The sequence below is a fragment of the Homalodisca vitripennis genome, chromosome 1 (assembly GCF_021130785.1).
Source record: "Homalodisca vitripennis isolate AUS2020 chromosome 1, UT_GWSS_2.1, whole genome shotgun sequence".
Lineage (NCBI taxonomy): Eukaryota > Metazoa > Arthropoda > Insecta > Hemiptera > Cicadellidae > Homalodisca > Homalodisca vitripennis.
The window spans coordinates 12481532-12503928 of NC_060207.1; the positions used below are offsets into that span (position 1 = coordinate 12481532).

Genomic DNA, 22397 nt, shown 5'->3' on the forward strand with positions numbered 1-22397 from the left:
ATAAACCGGATTGGTCGAAAAGGTGTGAAAAACTCGTATAGTGTGTGTTTATGCAATATAACACCGGTCTTGGAAAACGATAAATGCCGGTTCCTGACTTAGACCAACCAGATCAAATGTTCCAGGATGGTGGTCGTTAGTATATTTACATAGGTTTACATGGAATACCTCACAGTGTAAACTAAAAGACACAACTAGTTTAACCAGATTGGTCAGTTCGAAAACTACTTGTACGAAAATAATGTATTTTGAATAAAATATTAAAGAAGTAAATGAAATTACTTTAAACACAAATACATAGATGTACGTATATACAAATGTTTCAAAATGCACCACACACACACGCGCGCGCACACGCACGCACACACCCACACACGCACGCACGCACGTAAATAAATAACCCCAACCGAATTGCACAATTTTAATGGTTCGATTGGCATTTGATTAAATGCATAAATTAAAAATTTAAGAATAAAATACTCAACCTTAACCTGTCATACGTTTCGTTATATCTAGATAAAAACATTTACCTGTACTAACTAGCTTGTGTTACGATCAGTATTAGTAAGACCCTTGAGTAAGAAACTAACTGTGTTACAAATTGTGCAACATTCTGATTTAAGTCCTTGAAAAAAGTAATTATATTTTTGATAGGACATAGTTGATTCATTAGTATTGTTTGGATGGCAGTTAATGCCTTAGGACAATGAATACGCTGAAAACCTTTCTTGAAAGCTATCAGTACTTCAATTTATTAATGACACCGCGCTTAGTTAGAAAAAAGTAGTTACTGATGTATACAAAATTACTTACAACGTGTGTTACAAAACTTACGAGTAATTAGGACACCAGTTCAGAAGATCGTAGTTACAAATTAAAAAAAAAAATACTAACCAGCTTTGCGTGTTAAAGCAAAACAAACACTTCGTACGCTGAACTGATAACTCGTTGATTCCCAGTAAAACATAGAGACTGAGCCACTTAACTATACCCTGTTCATGCAGGGAAGGGCACTTGAAGAGTGGGATGCTAGTATCCTAACCTCCTGCGCTGCTAATACTTGTTGTCACCGCAGGTTCGAGATGACTCAGTAAAGGCTGTAAGCCGAGTTATGTAAGTATGAGTAATTACTTTCCGCATCTCCCCGTCATCGGTAAAGCCGGTGAACGTCTGCCATTTGTAGCGAGTAAGTAATGAGTATGTATGTTGTGTTCAGCTCTGTCCACCGTACCACTTAATCGCTTGCCAACTGCTGTGGCGCGCGGACTGGACAGGGACTGGGGGATTTAATGGGTGAAGTGCGCTGTGCGACCTTGTCCCCCCCTCACCGAACTCTCGCTCAGCTCTTATTAGCTCGTAACTCGCTGCTGACGTCACATCTAAACAGCTACAACGCAGTGTCCACGCCGCGCGTAGCGACATCGCCATTCAGTCACAGCTCCTACAAGACTACTGTGTGACCTTTTCTGACCTCTAAATCGTCACCTCTTGATCCATCTTCTACTCGTGTGTTATTGTCGTGACATGATCAGTCTGTTGTGAACAATATAAAACGTATATGCTCTAATTATTTTTTTTTAATAATATTTTTATTTTTTTCTACATTGTATTGTTTTATTTGATTAAAACTGTACGTTGCACACTGTAGTTTAGAGGTGATTACGAAAATTACCTCGAAAAATATCGATTAGTCTGTTGTACATATAGGATGCAAATCGTTGGTGACACAATAAATTGTGGTTTGTAACTAACTGCCTTTGAATTAAATTTTCTCAATAAGCAAAGGGTAATGACTTATTTACGATTACAACTAAAATTACAATACACTGTAGTTTAGAGAATTCTACAAACTATTTTAATGATCGAATGGTTTAATGTTTGTATCATGCTGTGTTATAATTCTGATTGTGTGATAGTCTATGGAAAGATATTTCACCCAATGCTAAAATCTGTTCCCATTTGAAGCGTTGTCCAGCGGCAAACTAAAGAAATAGTTATTATAAACATATTGCAGAAGTATTAGTATTAAACATGTCACACTCAGTAATGTGATAACAACAAAATATACCCAACAATTTGTCAAAATGAGATCATTACTAAAACATTCAAATTATGCATTATGAGTTGGCGTTTGAGTGTTAGCAAAGCAATATCAAGGAAAATATAATTATACGCGTTTATTTAGCTTGTCATCACGCCAGTAGATAAGTTTTGTCTAACCATTTCCAATGAATATATCGCTAACGATATGCATTACTCAATTTTATCAGTATTCGATCTTTATTAAAACCTTTGTGTCGACGGAAAGGAGACCATTAACCTATTCGAGTACACTGAATTGAAGTTGTGTTATTTTTATATTATACAGAGGCCACTCTGTCCCTATCTACTATTATTTTTTATTATGTGATATTATAAGTAGGGTTAGATTGTCATAAATATGTTACTAGTAGTACCAAAGTTAAAGGTGGCCCTTACTAGCGCTCACGTGATCTACGCTTGAATTTGGGGATCTCGAGGGATGTTTCTCTTTCTTCCCTAGAAGTGCGGGTGGCACCCAAGACACCATCGAAACCCGCACTGATGGCTAAAGGCATTCCGGTCACTATTTTCCCGACCTTAGATCACGTGCCAGACCGTCTGAAAATTTGCATTTCTGTCTGTTGACCATCTGTCGGTTTATGGGCGCAATATCTTGAGGGCAAACCCAACTTAAAAAAAATTTTGCATAAAACTTTACATAAAACTGGAATTTGGCTGTTGCTAAGCGAACACTTTGAAAATTTTGACATTGGTCTTATGGATAATTAAGATTTCAATGAGACAATCTCAGAATAAATAAGTTTGTAAACAAACATGTAACAATAGGCTTAACATTTTGCATGCAACCTCAGCCAAGCCTGTTATGCGACACGTTGTGTGGCTTATCCTGCCTTTAAAAGCCAGTTGAAATCATGACAATAGACCTAGGTTTACTCTGTTGTCTTTTGCTTTACAATATTCTTTATCACACCCAAACTTTATATTTTAAAAACCTATTAATTATCTATAAATGTTAAATTATATGAGTCATTCCTTATTAAATCGAGGTATGAGTACACCACATGTCGTAACAGGCTTCGCTGAAGTTGCATATAAAATTTTAAGCCTATAGCTAGATATGTCCTGCAAACATATAGACAGATAAGACGATCATTCAAAAAAGAAGTTCACACAAATAGAACTTATTCTTGTGGAAAAGTATTTATTTATTTAAATTCCCACGGTATAACCATTTTGCAAATTACATTACTTAAGATGAATAACAATAGCAAATGCTCATAAAATTGTACGGTATGAAAAATAAAATTTAACAACTGACCATGCCATTATAAATGAACAGGCATAACAAAGATAAACTAAAAAAAATCTGGAACATAACAAAAGTGGTATCAATAACAATAGATCAATAATAAGTAATAATATAACAAGTAATAAAAAATAATAATGCAACAACGACAACAATAACAATGATAACAATAATAGACTAAATCAACAAAATAACAATGGAATAATGGAGTAACTATTAATATAATACTGTGTAGGATTCGAAAAAGTACACCAAAGTATTTAAACCAAAGTTGTTATCTTTTGGTTTAAATGGTATTTATATGTAAAACTTTAAGCCTACATATTAAATCTTTTTCAATATTAATTCATGATACATGATACATTCGCAATTTTGTTCATTACATTGGTTTTCATACACATTTTTAGATAATAAAACTGATTTAATGTTGTATGTCTTCGGATAGTTAGACTACATTGTGTTAGCAGGACACATGTCTGAATCTCTTATGAGTGTATTGAGTTTCCTTAAAAATTTATTTATTCCGGTATTTTCTCGTTTCTATTATGTTTACCCTTAAAACCAATGTGAAAATATCAGCTAATGTTCAGCCAAATCCTTCGCATCATCATTGAACTCAGCGATTCTCATATAGAAATGAAGCTTCATGCACAAGTTCAAGTCTAAGGTCAGTTAGTTTTTTATATATCGTGCTGACAGACAGACAGACAGACACAAATGAAGTGTGATAGCCAAAATCTCTGCGATGCCAAAAAGCTGAGTTACTGAATACATTAAGTAAAAAAAAATAAAGAGAAACGAGACAACAGTTTATTCAAATATCGCCTTTCGTGTTCCTTTTTCTATGCATACGACTATGTAAATTATTTAGTCCTTGGTGACCTTGATATCTCTGAGTAAACATTGACGCCCACCCCGTGAATGAATATTGACCAAAACGATTCTCTCCCACGCCCTTGTTCACTATAAAATAGGGAATGGCCTTTCTACTATAATAGATCTAGCCTGTTTTGCCAGATTAAGAAGTGGTTTTTGACATGTGGGAAGTAAGACATACTTTTATATCCATGGCATTTTTCACTCCATTTTAAGGTCACATTTGTTACACCCGACAATACATTGTCACTTATTTAACAACACACGATATTAATTATGAGATCACTTAATAACTATTACTTACAGTTATTGAAGCCCTTCAAGTGTTGGCTTTGGGTAGAATTTGGTTATATCTGTACAAGTAAAGTACGTCTGTTGAAAGTGTTTTTGCGGTTTATTACAGTTCATTTAAGTACACAAATATACATTAATCCTATAATACACTTCAGTTGTGCATTTATTTATACCCCTCGACCGGTATGCCCGTGTAGATATGAGTAAAGGACTTTTATGCCACTTCTTGTAGTATAACAATGATGACTGCCTGTCCGAGTAATTTGTCAAACTCTTCGTCTGCATATTTACCTTCTTTAAAACATAAATATTACGGCTCTTAGACATCCACTTGCGTGGAAAGATCCACAGATTCTTTCCTAAATGCCTAGCTCAGAGGCAAACACAACTTAGAGTATGAACTAAACTAAAACCAAAGCTATTGAATTAAGAACCTCCAGAACGTTTTATAATCCAGAACCTTACTTAGCAATGGGGATGGGGTACACCTCTCGTGACCATTGGGAAAATTTCTCATGTTATACACGAAAAAAGTATAAAGATTTTTGAATTTTAACTATATAGTTTCACACATTGAAATAAGTTGTGTACCAACGTATTTCAGCAAGAGGATGTTTATTTTTGACGAAACTTTCAAAACCAAACTATACTCAGTATAGTGTAGTATAGCTTGCAGATTGCACTTCAGAACATTTTGAGATTGAAGTTAAGGGCACAGTTAAAATATTTTCTAATCAGACATTACCTTATTATGATAGGCACCACTCCAACAAGATCAGAAGGAATTACTGCGGAACTGACTGAAGCCATGCCAACTTATTCATTTTGCAGGGCCTTTTCAACGCCAATGCTCTGTTTAATAAGTGTTTCAAACTGTCAAGCCAATTTTCAAATTTGTATTGACCCGCTCGGGAATCTGATGGCGAGCTGAAGTCTCACCTCCAGGCTGCGAAAAAAGGGAACTTACGCCGCGGTTAGAAAATCAAGACCATTGGGAACGAATCCCATCGCTAATCGCAGAATGTTTCTTATCCAATTTCTTACCAAACATGTCTAGTAAATGGTTGTCAGCCGACTTGCAGGGAGTCTATAGCCCCATTAATTAACAGCATCACTTCCAGGCCCATAAAACCCCTTTTCTCCTCCCATATTGTCCAGGTTCCTCTTCACAGTTCTTGCTGCTACACTGGTCTTCTTTGCCATCGGATCATTTGGTATTTCAGTCTTTCCATGCAGCCATTCCTGGAGTAGAGTCTTGTTTGAAAAATCCCTGTGGATAGGCTTAAATTTTGCCATTACTACCAAACGAAATGAAGATCAGAATAGCCGACATAAAGTATGGAACAAAAATCTATATTTTAAAAGTAATAATAGTATAAGATTCCAAAGTGGAGCAAAAATGGAACATTCAATAATGTGCCATATAACGTTTTACAATTATTTGAATGGCTTTGTAAAAGTGAAATATGTATGTATTGTGTATCAAAATGTTCATAAAATAATAAAAAGGAAAAAAATAAATGCAAATACTAATTTTCTTTTTTTATTGACGTCAGACACTGGAAATTAAAGAGTCCTGGAGTCACATGCCATTACTGAGGCCTGAAAATAGAAAATGTAGAGATAAATCTGTGCTGAAAGAAACATTCCAATCATTTCTAAAACGACTTAAAGGCTAAATCGATCAGCTACCGGAAATATGTTAACCACTTTCGCGATTCTTCTTTATTCCAGCTGCCCATGTTCGTAAAGCGTTTTCACTGACGCGACTGTGTTCAGAACTGTTGATACAACTTTGCACCAGTGTATCAATCTATCGATGGAGAGCAGTAATTGTGGATGACTCCTGTGAATATAGCGATGACATTCCTACCGTATCGGTTAACAAAGTCCTGTCTGCCAGCGTGAGCTTGTGGTATTGACGGCGCGGCTCTCCTGCATTCATTACCAAAGGTATATCCGATGTCCATGCTCCTGTGTTCTCATCACATCACTCAGATTCTGGCTGTTGAGAGGACAGTTTTATTCCTCGTGGAAGATGGTCGTAGATTTGTCGATTCCGAAAATGTGTTACGGAATATTTTGTCTACCGAAACATTTTATAAATGGTCTGGTGCTGTATTTTGTACCTCTTAAGTTTGTGCGTATAAGGATAATTGTTGTAATTTCTGTTCGATTTAAACTAAACTTGGTTCAATAGGGTATAATAGTCGTATATGGAGAACACGTTTTCTTGTTTTTAAGTCCAAATAGAGCAAAAATTTAGTTTTCGGACATTTGCCATCGTTAATGTTACGAAACCCAATATGAAAAATTAAGTGTTTTAAAAATTTACTTCTTTTTTAAACTTTTTTGTTTTTGTAACTATCTTGTGCTTTAAATCATCACTGGTTTCAACAAAGGTTTCAACACTGTGGAGCTTCTAAAATTTCTAGAATAATATTCATGAGCCATTTATTAAAAAGGCGTGTCATGTCATAATCCTTGTACAAATTTATCTTTAAAGCAATCATTACATTTTCGATTTAGTTTTTTAAGATTTACTATGCCGGAATACATATTTTTACCTCATCGTGTAAATTTCAGAATTTAAAATACACACAATTTTATCAGAAATAATAAATACGTCAATATTTTAAAGAGCTTAAAATTTGTAAAGGTCATCCTTAGTTGTTTGTAGATAGAAAATATAATGGATCCATTATAATGGTCAACAAATATGTGAGGGTATGAAATATGTGAGGTCATCAAATATATAAGGGCATCAAATATGTGAGGGCATCAATATGTGAAGGGCATCAAATGTGTGAGGGCAACACATATGTGAAGGCATCAAATCAAGAAAACGATTCAATGCAATGTAATAATATTTACGAAGATGCTTTGTATTCTGTCTCTGTGTCCATGAATATTTTAGATAATTTGTAACGGTTGAAGACAAAGCATCAAACTTGCCGTATAAATCTAGTTAACGTATAAAAGTCAGCAAATTTGATTTTTGCACGAATTATCAAGTTTTGCCTCAAGTATGTTCTTAGATCTAACAACAAAATTAACATCTTTTTTATTAATAGAAAATTGAATAAGTTCTAATATTCTACGCAAAGTAGAGAAGTCTGTATGAGAAAGAGCTCTATTATTTTATGTATTATGGTACTTTTATTGCCCTCTACCTTCGATTTGAAGTAGTGCTATCAATTTTGGGTTTGGAAAAAAAAAATTTGTTTCATCTTCAATTCATAGCGTTTATAACTTCACAGAATACAGAAAAGGTTTAAGATGAAAGAAAATGTATGTACTTTGTAATCAGATAAAATTAAAACTGTTGAAGACAAAATTTGAAAGTTTTACAGAATGTAGTTGTAGCTTTAGGCAAAGATATATTTTTGTATTTATTACATAGTTTAATTTTTCAATACCCGTATTTTACAGTACCCGAGCCTGATCACAACATTTTATGACTTCCCCACAATAAAAATTTCACGTGGCTGTAACTCAACCAATTTTGTAACTTGTCTACTTTTTGTACTCGGGAAAGTTATCGGAAATAATTACGAATTTAACAAACTATTCAAAATTGGATGTACCACCTAAATTATTTTACCTTCAGAAAATGTATTCAACTTTATATTTTTCAGGTGAGTATGCTGTGACCTGTTAAGCGTACATAACTTGTAAGTATAACTCCTCTCTTAATAATTATCTAAGAATAAATCTCAACAAGGCACGAGAGTGAAGGTAATCTGACGTAGTTTAAAATTAATTGTCAGTGTGTTTTTCACGTTTGTTAACTTTTCGTAGATTTCTCACGCAGTATAATTAATGTATGTGTTTTTGTACAACACTAGGAAAGTTTGCGATGAAATGAAAAACAGTAGCAGTAACATCTCTGTCTGCCCAGGCTGGCCAATTATGATGTAGAATGTACGTCTTTAGTGGTGGACGGGAATGGAATGTAGAGGTCTGCACTTTTTGTAGACTTAACACATTTTGCTTCTCCGTGGACCGGTTTGAGACAAGACGCTGGCCAAAGTGTGCTCATTTACCGTGCTCGTCGTGGAGTCGGTAGATAAACCCTGCAAAATATTCTAATGGTTTTCAAAACACGACTCGACTGAACTGCCCTTGGCAACACAGTCACGAACAAAAGATCCTTGACTGCACGTAAGGCCTCCTCATAGAGGTGTTAGGTTGCCAAAACTGTCAAAATCGTGCCTCCTAAGTGATAATATGTGTCAAATAACAGAAAACAGCTCCCAGCGCTACCTGTCGTCAAAAGGAAGAAACAAGTCGGTACAGCAGATCGCGGCCGTGAACGCCGTACCACTACAGATCGGCAATATTGCTACACGTCTGTCGTGAGGCTGCATCCTGCCTCTTGAATAAGGCGTTTGGTATTAAACAGAATACTGTCAAATATACAGTATAAAACTTTATAATGTTTTAACATCATATCTCATACTACTATTTAGTTACGACCTGTATAAATTAAGTACAAAAATAGCGTTGTACAGTTACAAATCACATTTTATTTTATTTTATAAATTTTATTACATAGCCTATTGTTACGATGGGTTGAGAGCATCATGAACTTGTGTTACTTCATTTTTATCTTCGTGTTCGTTTGTTTGTATTACGAACGGCATAAATTTATTATTGGAACCATTTTCCTTATATATTATTGTTTTTTAATTACAAAAGTACATCGAGCTAGAAATTATTATTTTTATAAGAAATGTTGGAATAAAGGGTATTACTCTTGAATACGTGAAGTCTCACTAACTAAATAACTAAGAGACTAAGTGTTTTCTACATAGTTTTTTTTTTTTTAATATTACTTAAAATCCATTTTTCGTCGTACGCACTATAGTTTTTAAACCTTTTGATAATATTAACAAGTATATTTATCTCAGAATAAGATTACATGTCATGTATTAAATATATGTTGTGGGTATGTTTTTTTAACCTTAATCAGGAACTATTTGAAAACTTTATCTATATTAACTAAAAATGATATCGTGAACATATAATGTGATTAAAATATATAGTTAAAAATCAGATAAACAATCTCATGAAATTACTTTCTTAGACATAAATTGTATGAATAAACGATATACGCAAAACCCCACACTATATTCAATCCATGTTATGAGTTGTTGAAATTGTCCCCCCTCCAAGAGAATATATTAATTTGTACAACTATTTCACTTGTTATTAGTTTTTAAGTTCATGAAGTTTTCAGCTGGTTAACTTTTCAGCATTTTATTTATACATTTAATTTGGAAGTTACACATACATAGACAATTTAAACTTTGCGAGTACCTCAACTTAACTGATGTAACACGTTCTAGTTACCGATTTTAAGACCCCTAAGTCTAAACTGTTCCTAGAAACGTTAGTAGTGCCCAGAATATTTTACGTTAATGAGTAAACATATCAGGTACCTTGTGGGCAAGTTATTCTTGTGCAATGTAAATTGGCTTTGGCAACTTTGAAACAACGAAGTTCAATAAAACAGACAATACGATACATGATTTTCAATCGCGCTGTTAAAATGTTACCGTTTACTTATTCTTGTAATAAATAACTTAAATAATAATTTTGATGATAATTTTTTATTGAATTTTCCTGTCCCATTTGACTTCTTTAGTAGCTCCTAGTTTTCTACAGGACTTCTTTAAGCGGGAAAAGAATGGAACTTAGTAACAATGAACTTATTTAATTATCCTAAATAATCCAATCAAACACAAAAATTATGAAATCTCTTAACACATGTTTTGTCGTACATAGGGAGAACATGTGTGTAACTATCAATAATCTAATATAGAGATAATAGAGTTAGCGTTCCTTCGAAACTGTGAACAAATATAATTATTTCAACACTTATTAACCACTAACATCAGATTGTGAATTACAAAGTACTTTGTACTAGGTAGAAGTATATCACGTGTCGTAACAAGCTTCGCTTAGGTTGCATGCAACATTTCAACCTATAGCTTATTTCATAATCGAAATGTTCTGCGGACAGATATACACAAATACGTACACAATTCTTTTATATTGTTTACATTGAATTTATTTCTTTTCACACCACAGCCTAAGTAATTAGATTTTTGTTTTAATCAATAAAGGTCTATTAATTATATATTAATTGTTTTAAAATTCTTCAAAAACGGAATATTGATAAACGCAAAGTGTGAGATTGATTGTCCTACTTAAGCACGTACTGTACATACGAAATGAATTGTGTGAAATTGTGTTTGATATTTAAAATATTTGTGATTGACAAATTATTGTATTCGATGAATTACTGATGCAAAATAAGTTCTCAGTGCTTTATGACCAGGAGGGATGAATCCTAATTACGTTCAGTTGTTTGTAATTCTTGAACATAAAATTCTGTACAAAACTAAAAGGATGCTGATTTTATTTATCCTACACATTCTAGGAACCGTAACCCGATTTGCAGTGTGAACGCACACGACCTGGATTTTCTCGAAATCGTTAGAGGAAGATTCCTTTAAAAATCAATCACCACGATAGTTTGTTGGAGGTCGAAATGGTTGGGTGTCCAAAAAGGGACAAATATGACACTATAATTTCCTTCTCAATTATATATATATATATCCTATTTTGGCACTCTTAACTCCGACTGGTTGATACATAAATGATAATTCTGTCAGCGCCAGATCACTACATACAGGGACAGAGTCTCAAGCTAAAGCTTTATGATATAGGAAAAATTATCGTTCTGTATTTTTAATCCTATTCATACCCTCCTATTTCGACCTCCGAATGTTTTTATATTGCAGGCAGTGAAGTGCCAATAATAGTAGAAAGAATGAAACTAGCAAAGTTGGGATATTCTTGCTTTCTGTATTACTCCTTCAACAATAAATTGGCAACTATAGACAAAACAGCATGCTTGCAGTGTTCTTGTATTGCAGGCAGGGGAATGCCAGTAATAGTATAAAGAATAAAACTAGCGAAGTTGCATTTGGATTCTCTTGCTTTCTGTGTAACTCCTTCAATAATAAATTGGCAGCTATAGACCAAACAGCATGCATGTAGTGGACTTATAATGCAGGCAGGGATATGTCAGTAATAGTATAAAGATCATGTTAGTAATATATAACTAGCGAAGTTGGCTTTAGATTCTCTTTCTTTCTGTGTAACTCCTTCAACAATAAATTGGAAATTATGGGCAAAATAGCATGCGTGTAGTGGACTTAAAATGCAGGCAGGGTTATGTCAGTAATGGTATAAAGAACATAATTAGCGAAGTTGCCTTTGGATTCTCTTTTTTTCTGTGTAACTCCTTCAACAATAAATTAGCAACTACAGATATTGAACGGATGAATAAAATTAACCTTACTTTTTCAATTGAACCAAACGAGTAAATGAAAAATAGGTTTCATACAGACGAACCCTTTTTAGATGTTTGTAATTGCTAACTAGATAGAATTAATTTCACAATCAAAATCGCAAACTAAAATGGTTTTATTACAATTTTAATTATTCTTTTTGTGCAATTTGTTGGCCAAACTAAACGTTATTATTTTATTTACAAATGGAATCTGCACCTGTCCTCTAGTGCCATGTCGGTTCGAGACGCTTGCCAAAAGAATAAACTCCAAATAGAACATAATTACAAACAAAAAGTGTACAAAAAGCAATGTTATTTTAGTATCACAAGAGTTTTTACGTAACAGTTATTTAATTCTGAAATCACTCGTTCGATTCTGCCCCTAAGCCAACGACCACTGGAACAATCAATAACGAGACGACACTACAAGACAGTAACTGTCGTTGAAAAGTTACTTTACCGGTACGCGCGGTATAAGTACATTATGTCAGTTAACTGTACAGTTCTCACAATATGTAAAATTATCAGTGAATTGCTTGTGTGATTGAATGCGTTGTTTATATCAATGAACAATAAAAAAAGTTAACTGGTAATGGCGTGTAGTGCTGTCAATATAAGGCAACCTGTCTGTTCGTGGAAAAACTTGTTACGACGTGTGTAAAACATAAAAGAAACTCAAATTAGAATTGTCAACGTTCTTTTCTATTCTCGATGTTCCGTTATTACTACCACTACATGCTAGTACGTGGTCAAAATTGTTTAAGAATGTTTATAATTAACAACATGTGTGATTACGTTTGTAGGAATGTAGTAAAGTAATAAAGCCTTGTTAGAAGACTCGAGTAAGAAATCAATTATTTGTGCAATTATTTTCCAATTGTAGTTTCTCCAAAATAAGGTCATCAAATAATATAAGTAATTTAGGAATACAAAACTATCGCTGAATTTATTTCCATTTCATTTGGTGCCAGATTTTGTAACATCTTTTTTGTCCTACACATTCATCTGTTCAATTTTCAATCTAACATGGTTATCGTATTGATCTGTTTATATCCTCAATTAGAATCAGAAGAACATTTCTGTGTATAACTAAATGCTATTTTCAAACAATACGATTTAAAAAATATAATAGTAGACACAAATTAGTATGTGATAACATACTAATTAATTTAATTTGGAATCAGAATTTAAATATTTTTACATTATAGATGGCAAATTGTATTTACTCAAATATTTTAGTACACTTTTTATTCCGTGTAATAGGTAAATTGAAGAAGAAAAATTTGAAATATAAAATCCAGCTAAATATAATTATTAATTTATTCATTAATTTAAAAAACCAAACACTCCAGTTATTTCATTTCATTTTGGTTTTTGGGTTTTTTATTAGTGATTAATTAAAATCCAATAATCAAGTATCTGCAATGTATAATTATCAACATCTTAGATTTTATCCAAAGGATATGTAGTTTCTAGAATCCTCAGGTGAGATACATCTACTTGTTTTATTTTAGTCTATATAGATTTTGAATATGATAAATGCATTCTAAGGTTATACATCCATTGAATTTTATATGCTCCAATGTATGGGCCGAAATTTGATTTAATCTGATTTTGGGCCGATGAATTTTAAGGTTTGTATTCCTACTTTTTATTCATTCGAAGTTACTTTCTTCTTAAAGAAATGTTTGTTTTTACACATTTTTTATGTGTAAACTAAAAGTTTTGCAGCGTTTACAACAAGGTTTAAACACAAAGGGTTTGCTTAAACTTTGGTCTTCCTCTCTAAGGACATTTTAGATCTTACAGATTCACTGTACAAATTATCAGTCTTTTAAGAGGTGGATTATAAAATAAATTTCTTTTTAAAAATGCTGCTGGTAGAATGTGGTGTTTTATGACAGTATTAATCTTCTATAATCCTGGAAAGTAAGTATTTATGGATTTTCCATGGGTGATGTAGTCCATACATCATGTTCTTTTTAATTATGACTCATAATCTTTGAATTGAAGGATATCCTGAATTATCAATAACAAATACAATCAATTAGCCGGTGTAATACACTTTTACCATACAAATGATATAAAAAAGTATACAACATTAATTCTCCTTCTCGGATATTTTGAAATACCTAAATACAAAAAATACTTTGCAGAATAATTACGAGGATATTAAAATGTAACCTCATCATTAATCAAGGACAAGTCAACAAGAGCAAGATTCCCGCGATGGGCTGATAGTTTACAGAAGTAAGCTATAGAATCTCATTATCACATTAGCATATAACGTGTGAACCCAGAGTAGCAACACCCTCTGGGGATTCCCGCCTTATCGCAATCGCAATGTTGTGTGACCTGTTGTTATTTCGCAACCAAAACTGTCATTATAAGCGATTATTCACAAATAAAGTTAATTTTTCAATTTTTTTTAATAATTTGTTGGTTTATACTCGGTTACCGTAAAAATATTTAAATTAAAAACAATTTAATGGGAAAATATAATATTGATTTAAAAGTGTAGAACAAGTGGGCTAAATATAAAATAGCTATGAGTACTATCCAAGGATTCTTAAATGTAAAACTACTTTCTGTACAAATATATGAATATTAAAAGAAGGTGATTAAAAGAAGGATGTTTATGAAAAACATAAATACGAATATAATTATAGTTCAGTAGTCGAGAGTTAATTTGCATTGTATAATTAATTACACGGCTTGGTTTTTTCTTCAAATCGAAAGAGAAATATCTAAAACATAATAGGCAGTCCCGGGACCGACCGACAGAAGTGACTACTTTTTATAACGGGATAATTTTCTTCCAGGATTAAATTACGCTATGATTTTGTTAGCTAGAAAACATCTCATAAATTTATTTTAAATCCTTTTAACATACATCGATGACCAGCCAAAAGAAGTAGTCACTTCAACAAGGAGCGACAGTAACCTCTTACTATCACGGCTGGATATCAACTGCACGGAACGGAGATACGCACTGACATCAAAATGGCCACGATCCCTCGCCCCTAGTGGCTACAGAGCGAATATACTTGATGCGTGACGTTCCGTGACGCGAAAAAAGTTTTCCCCTGTGAAAAACGTACGTCCACAGCCGCCTAAAGAAGGAGCTATATAAAGAATCGATCATCGGTTGCGCTATTAGGTTTTAATATTAATGATAATTGTTTCCTCAGATAATATTTTTCTTATCTTGACATATTTAAATTCAATTGTCAAATATGTAAATAAATGTTAAATTAGTGTTTGGTGGCCACAAACAGAACCTTTCAGTATCTTTATCTGGTAGCCTGACAATGTTGTAACTATTATTTATGTCTGACAGTCGGTTTTTAGTGTATCAAGCAAGAAAACATATAGTCTAAGAAAAATGATTGTATTACCGTGTTGATACCCTCCTATTTCGAACTCCACCAAAATCAACGCGACTGACGCTCAATTTATTCATTTGGAAAATATTCAGGAATCGAATTCAATAAATCCAAACTTTGCGCTTATACAGTGCAAATTTGCTCTCGGCTCCTGTTTTGCTCTCCAACTGAGTTTGAATTGCGAGGAACCTTTTGTCTATTGAAGAATATGTTGTACAATACCATCATAATCATAACGGTACAACTTTATTCATTTATATCAACAATTTATTAAATCTAAAACTTGATTTTCTTGAGATAGTGATTCTAGAATTGTCTTCTTAATAATTCACACCCTTAGAAGAATACAACCGACGGAAATACCAGTTTAGCATTGTGCAGTTTAGGTTGGAGCTTTTTGTAGGTTATAGCATTTGGTTGGAGGTTATAGCAAATGAATTTATGATTATGATGATGAATATAATCCAATAGCTTTGAAACTGTGCAACGTTTTTTACATGCATTATGTGTCAGTGGAGGTGCTGGAATATGCACCCCCTCCCCCCGCACCTCCCCCCGCACCAGAGAGCTCAAACGTGACCCCTAGGGGATACTTCCACGCATGAAAGTGTGCTAAACGCTAAATTAGCAATCCCTGATTTTCAAGGAGTCATAATACAGAGTGAGGCAGACCTCCCGTCCGCGATGTGATAGCGGCTGAACCGAGAACCTGCCTTCTTCGATTTAACATAAACCCCATAGAATCCAGAAAGTAATTTTGACACCCAAACATACCCCAAACTGGCACTTCGGTAGGGGTTATTCTGGAAATATGTCTTTAAGCCGTACCTCATTTAAACGTTATTTAACTGTTCATTTTGAAAAAAGTTTTAATATCTTTCGCTTTTTATATACTGGGTGGTTTTAAAAGTCAAATTGTACAGTTTCACAGCCTTTTTACTGATACCGTGTTAAAAATTTTAGCCTACTTTTTTATCGAAGGTTACCATAGAATTACTGTGATGTTATAGTTGTCACTGTTGAATACATTTCTCATTTTGTAAAACTAGATCAATTTTACGATATTATAGGATAGCAAACTCGTAAAACCTAAAAATCCAAATAACAAGGTATGGCTTTCATTACATCTACCAATAACACTTTTAAAAATTAAAATTTTTTATATTTAAAGTTTGGCTTTATATTGAATGATAATCAAAAAGTTCAGTTTGTCTCGAAATATCATGCAGACAGTCGTACTGAATGAACATTTTCCCACTTCTTGTGTAATAGGCTTCGCTAACGCTCAGCCAATACGCAATGGCCTTGAAAAATTAGAGTTATTCTGTAACATAATTTGAGACTGTTAAACGAAACACACAAATGGTTTATAACCCGTGTTTTCATGATTTTCTCTACTTGTTTCAGTCCAACCATAAGCTAAAGTTTTATATACTTTCCATTAAAGAACATATAGTAAAGTGATATTTAAGCGCATATTTTGATATGGAAGGGGGGTCAAATACCCCCGGATCCTCCTCCCCACCCCCACGGACGTGTCACGTGGACCAACACACCGCTCCCCGCGTCTCTCATGGGCATCAGTCTCTATCAGTGTTTACTCCATAATACATGAACGTCGGTAGCAACGGTCATCGCCTTACATGGCAGTCTGACTTTCAGTCGCGGTCATCGTCGCTCTAGTTGTTGTCAGGTTATTGTGCCCATTGACAACATAACCTCGGATATATCCGCTTGCCCTTTTTGGCTGAGCGTTAGCGAAGCCTATCATTCCAAGGGTTCAAAAATATTCTCTTCTTTGTATGTCTTTCTTCGGGTTATCTTGAGAACGAATTTAGCTACAGTCTTTCAATTTTACATTAACTCCCGAGAAGCCTGTTAAGAGCCACGTGATCTAGGGCGCCGTATCTTGCTTCATATCTTTTTGTGAATGAGTTAATAGACAGATCAACCTCCGCTGTCTTGCTAACCTTACTTCTTAGTCACTCAAACCGACAGAAGATTTTATTAGTAAACGTTATGTAGCCTTCCTCTACCTCCTTCTTTAAACCTCTCTAGGCTAGAATCCCGTGGCAAAGAATAACAATTTTCGAGTTGTTTTGGACAGTTTTACTGTAAAAAATTAATCAATGGAAAGGTGAAGAAACACTCTACCTCTTTTAATCGATAAGTTTTTCCGGGGTCTTTGAAGGAAAATTTGTGTAGTGGAGAAACCAAAATATGAGTGATATCGAAAGAAAGTAAAACGTTTCAATCTGCCTTTGAATCGCTAGTGAACTATTAAAGATAGCGAGAGTACAACCTTATCAGTAAATCATATATTAATGAGATATTCCACAATTTGAGCTGGAAGTCTTAGATCTATTGGAGTAATTGAACTGTATTTTATAATATTGTGGATAAGTTTAAATGCAAAACGTCTAATATAACATTGATTAATCTTGATTAACCGTTGTATGTTCGACTATTCGGATGGTCGATTCGACCTGTTACTCGCACTTTGGTTACTCTAAATTTCTTTCCTGCTATATTATATAAACACTATTTTGAAAAGTTTTGTATCTTTTAGTTAAAGAGATCCAGAAATTCCTTGTGTTGCATTTTGGTCATGACGGCATTTTAAAATTTCCACCCTATCCATTTTTACATAATAGAGAGATTCGCAACTTTAAAATTGAAGTAACAACATAGTGTTCATGGCATATCAATGTTAAGTCTTTAACTTAGTAAGATGTACATTTAGAATACTTTCCATCTTCTTGCAGTAAAATATTATTACACCTATACCAGTTAGTGTTAAAAACTTACCTCCTAATTTCAATTTCAATGTAATTTAAACTATTTTTCGGTTCGGGAATAATCTTATACATTAAACAGTAAAGAATTTTATTATATACACTGCTTGCAGACATGAAAAGTCCGAGACTTTTTGACAAATTGTGATTATGTGATTTTGTAGTTTATTGAAAGCCGATATCGTAGCCTACTACGTGAGGCTAGTTGTAACCCAAGGCATCGCTCGTGGCACTTGTATGTAAATATGATTATGCACTGAATTTTAGTTAGGTCTCATTGATTTTTTGTTTAGTAATTTACAAATAGGTTATAATATTGTTGGGAGCGTGTAATTGAATATAGTTCCTGAAATTCTCTGAGGTCAAATTCTCTGAGGTCAGGATGGACAATATATTGCATCAGGACCAGATTACAGGTATTAGTAAAGGCCGTCACATTAACATCAAGCCCCGTCTTCCTGCACCAATCCTGGATTTGTGACTTCCACAAAGTAGCTCTTACGTGGACGTGAACAACACTGCAAATCACCCTGTTTCCCTGAACTAGCCCTGGAAATTGCTAAGCTTCTAGAGGACATCTTTAATTCTTACCAGGAATACAATATTCTTTACGTCAGTAATATATATTGGAAGGAATAATCACCTTCTTCCTGCACAGAATGTTCGAGAATGCCAGTTGGAAGACCATCAGGAACATTTACCGGATCATAAATATCAGTATATACGAAATAGATTTTAGTTATGGGAGAATCAATCAAAATAGTACCATCTCAGATTTTAGTTATGGGAGAATCCATCACAACAGTACCATCCCCGATTCTAGTTTTGGGAAAATCCATCACAACAGTACAATCCCCGATTTTAGTTATGGGGGAATCCATCACAACAGTACAGTACAATCCCCGATTTTAGTTATGGGAGAATCCATCACAACAGTACAATCCCCGATTTTAGTTATGGGAGAATTCATCACAACAGAACCATCCCCGATTTTAGTTATGGGAGAATCCACCACAACGGTACAGTCCCCGATTTTAGTTATGGGAGAATTCATCACAACAGAACCATCCCCGATTTTAGTTATGGAAGAATTCATCTCAACAGAACCCTCCCCGTCCCTGAGCACTAGGCCCTGAAGAAGTTCTTTGCTCCAAAACGCGTGACACTGTATATCTTTTCTGGGCGCTAAGATCTCCTTATACATTCCCAGAACCGGTGATTGCTACTAGAAGAAATTTCTCTCTCCGGAATGATTTACATTGAATAGACATGGATCTCGCAATCCAATCGAGACTTACAGATGTGTCGATACTTCCTTCGTTCAGTGATGTCCTCCTGCTTGATTAAATGCAACTGTGGTGATGTCAATCGAAAATTATAGTATGCAGAACTCCCCTTAGGTACAACTAAAATGATAAAATATTTCCACGATAAGTAAATACTGCATAAATGAAAAAATATTACTAAAGTATTATTAATATTTCCGTGGACCTTTAAGTAATATCAAAGGAATCCGGTTTGCATTTGTTTATAATGAACACAAAAATACTACGATTACTGTATCAGTGGAAAAAACCTCGTAGAGTCATTGATAATATTTTCCTATATTACTACCATTCAACAAACGTGTATCCCAATCAATGGTAGATTGATTTTTGAATAATAAGTAATATTTAGTCGTGTATTTATGAGATCAGGTGTAAATTTTACTATTCAATTGGTTCGATTTATTGGATTGTACAGGAATAGCAACGGCCCAAAATTTTATAGCAAAATCTATTGTGTTATCAGCGTCATTATTTCTCGCCACAATTTACCATATCAGCCGTGCGATTTAGTTAGTCCTTATAATATTAAATGTGAAACTGCCTTTGTTTGTTTGTTTTGTTTTAACGCGAGAACTACTCAATCGATGGTATGATTGGATGAATATAGAGCTATTCTTATTTCGAAAATCCCTCCGGGCTACGCCCCACTAATCTTTAAAGTAACGAAAAATCCCATCTTGGTCTCTAAAGTTGTATAATATTAATTGAATGAGCCTTTCAAAAGTAATCAACTGTTCTTTGTAAACATTGTTTATTATATTCAATTTGTTTATATTTATAGTGAGTAAATTTTCTAATAAGTAACCGTAATTTTTAACTTTTTAAGTACTAATATACATTAAAAAATGTCCTAAAAAGGTCACAATTTGACTCCGGACTCTCTTTGAAGCAGACGACAAGATGAAATTTTGCTAGACTGTTCTTTTGAACTAATCTACCAATTCCAGCTCCAAATGTTCTAAAATATAAAAAAAACTTTTACTATAAATTTAAAGACTGATATAAACCCCTTTTAAGTTCTCTTTTTACAGAAGGAAGCTTCTCTGACCTGTGTTACATATTTTCTTGATCGGGAAACAAAATAAATTCAACTATGGAACTAAATATACTAAGAATGAAGTAAATTACAACGGCCATAGTTTTGATTGCGGCATCAAGAAAACTCAAAATTAGCGTCGGAAATTCACTCGAACCAGAAGTGCTCATACAGGTGCAAAACCTGCAAAATTGCGTGCGAAGCCACGGGTTAGATGTTCATAATTCTAAATGTAACCCACTTATACATTTCCTTACGAGTAAAGTTGTTTTATATTTCGCCGTTCAGAAAGAAATCACACACTGTCCAAAACAACATATTTAATACATTTTAGAAAATGTATCGGAAGCCAGACACGTAGCTTGCTTACTCTATGTCATTTATCCAGATAAGCTTTCCTCATTGCCACATAATATTTTGTGGAGGTATAACAAGCTTTACTATCTGCTGCTTGTTATAAGTTTTGCATACAACTACCACTTTTGTAGTAATTGCACTAACAAGTTTGTATTTCCAACTTTTCCTTAATGAAGATTGAAATGTAATTAATATAATAATAACTTTATCGTAGCTGTTTTCACCAACAAACACAACCGACGTTTCGAGATCTAGCATCTGCTGTCTTTTCCAGCTGGAAAATTTAAAACAAGAATTGATAAACATAAACGTGATAAAACAATAAATTGTAATACTACTCATAAATAAAATGTCACATGTAAACAAACACAAAATTACAGGAAGAACAAAGCCATTTCATTACATACGGACAGCAAGTATAAAACATCATGTTTCTTTCCACACGATTTTTAATAATACGGTTGTTCTTTCACATAAGCAAATAAGTATAAAATCAGTGGTGCCACACCACTGGCACAAATGTTCTTGCATTTCCTAAGGAATACCACAGAACAACATTAGACATATTTTTTTGTTCGTTTCTACTGTAACTAAAACCAAAACATGATTTATTGAATATAAGAATTCATTACCAACGGCCATCTACTGAACATTGTTATTTTAATAATAAATACGTAGTCTATTGTGTAATAATTTTAATGCAAAAATATAAAATTAGTCACGTATGCTGAACTATTATACTACGAGTATATCTTTTAAATTAAACTGTCTCTATTGGATTTAACCGAATTGGGAAACATAATTTTTATCAATTATAAATAGGTAATTCTCTTAATAATGTACAGTAGTATGCTAATTGACTATGTGTGTAAAGTGTTCACAAGACATCGTAGCAAAATATGACAAACTTATTTTTATAATAAATATCACAAAAATATTAGTAACTATTTCGGCAATAAAATAATTTTTTCAGGATTAAAAACAGCGTGACACATAACAAATATGGTGTTTTCAAAAATCAATATCTCAATTAAAGGTAATTTAAGACGTACAATTTTAATATAGAATGATTACGTACGTACAGAGATGGTTTTAGTGTAGCCAGATGCTGCAATAAACATTTTCGTTTGTACGGTTACAACTGATTTAAAAACATACCGTATTTTTTAATGGAAATTATTCCAATGAAGTGATAATAAGGGTCAAAAATATGATATACTGTTTAACATGGTAACCCTTAAAGTAAATCGTTTCATAATGTAAGAGGATAGATCGTGTTGTTTTTAACTTGGGTGGTTATGGGGCATTGACAGATATTCCATTGAAAAGAGGTTTAGTAGAACTATTAGTTATGAAAGAACGTTGTCAGGTCGTGCTTGCGAGGAAAAATTATCCTTAATGTAAAGAATCACGTGAAAAATACGTACTTACTTTTCCGCGTTGTTAGGCTGCTTATAATAAACACAAATAATCATAAACACCAAATTTTGCATAATATTTACTGTCAAAGTTCCATAAAATATGACAGTACGGAGAAATTGTTTTTTAAATAATAATGATCGTTCCAAGAACTGATAGATAAGTATCATTGTTTTGAAGTATTTACTACT

At 33.5% G+C, this 22397-nt stretch overlaps 1 protein-coding gene across 1 annotated transcript in view; it reads left to right on the forward strand.

Moving 5' to 3' along the window:
• Nucleotides 1–22397, forward strand: part of LOC124357276 (thyrotroph embryonic factor) — a 299371-nt gene that overhangs the window by 158723 nt on the left and 118251 nt on the right. The gene's annotated exons all lie outside the window — the stretch shown is intronic.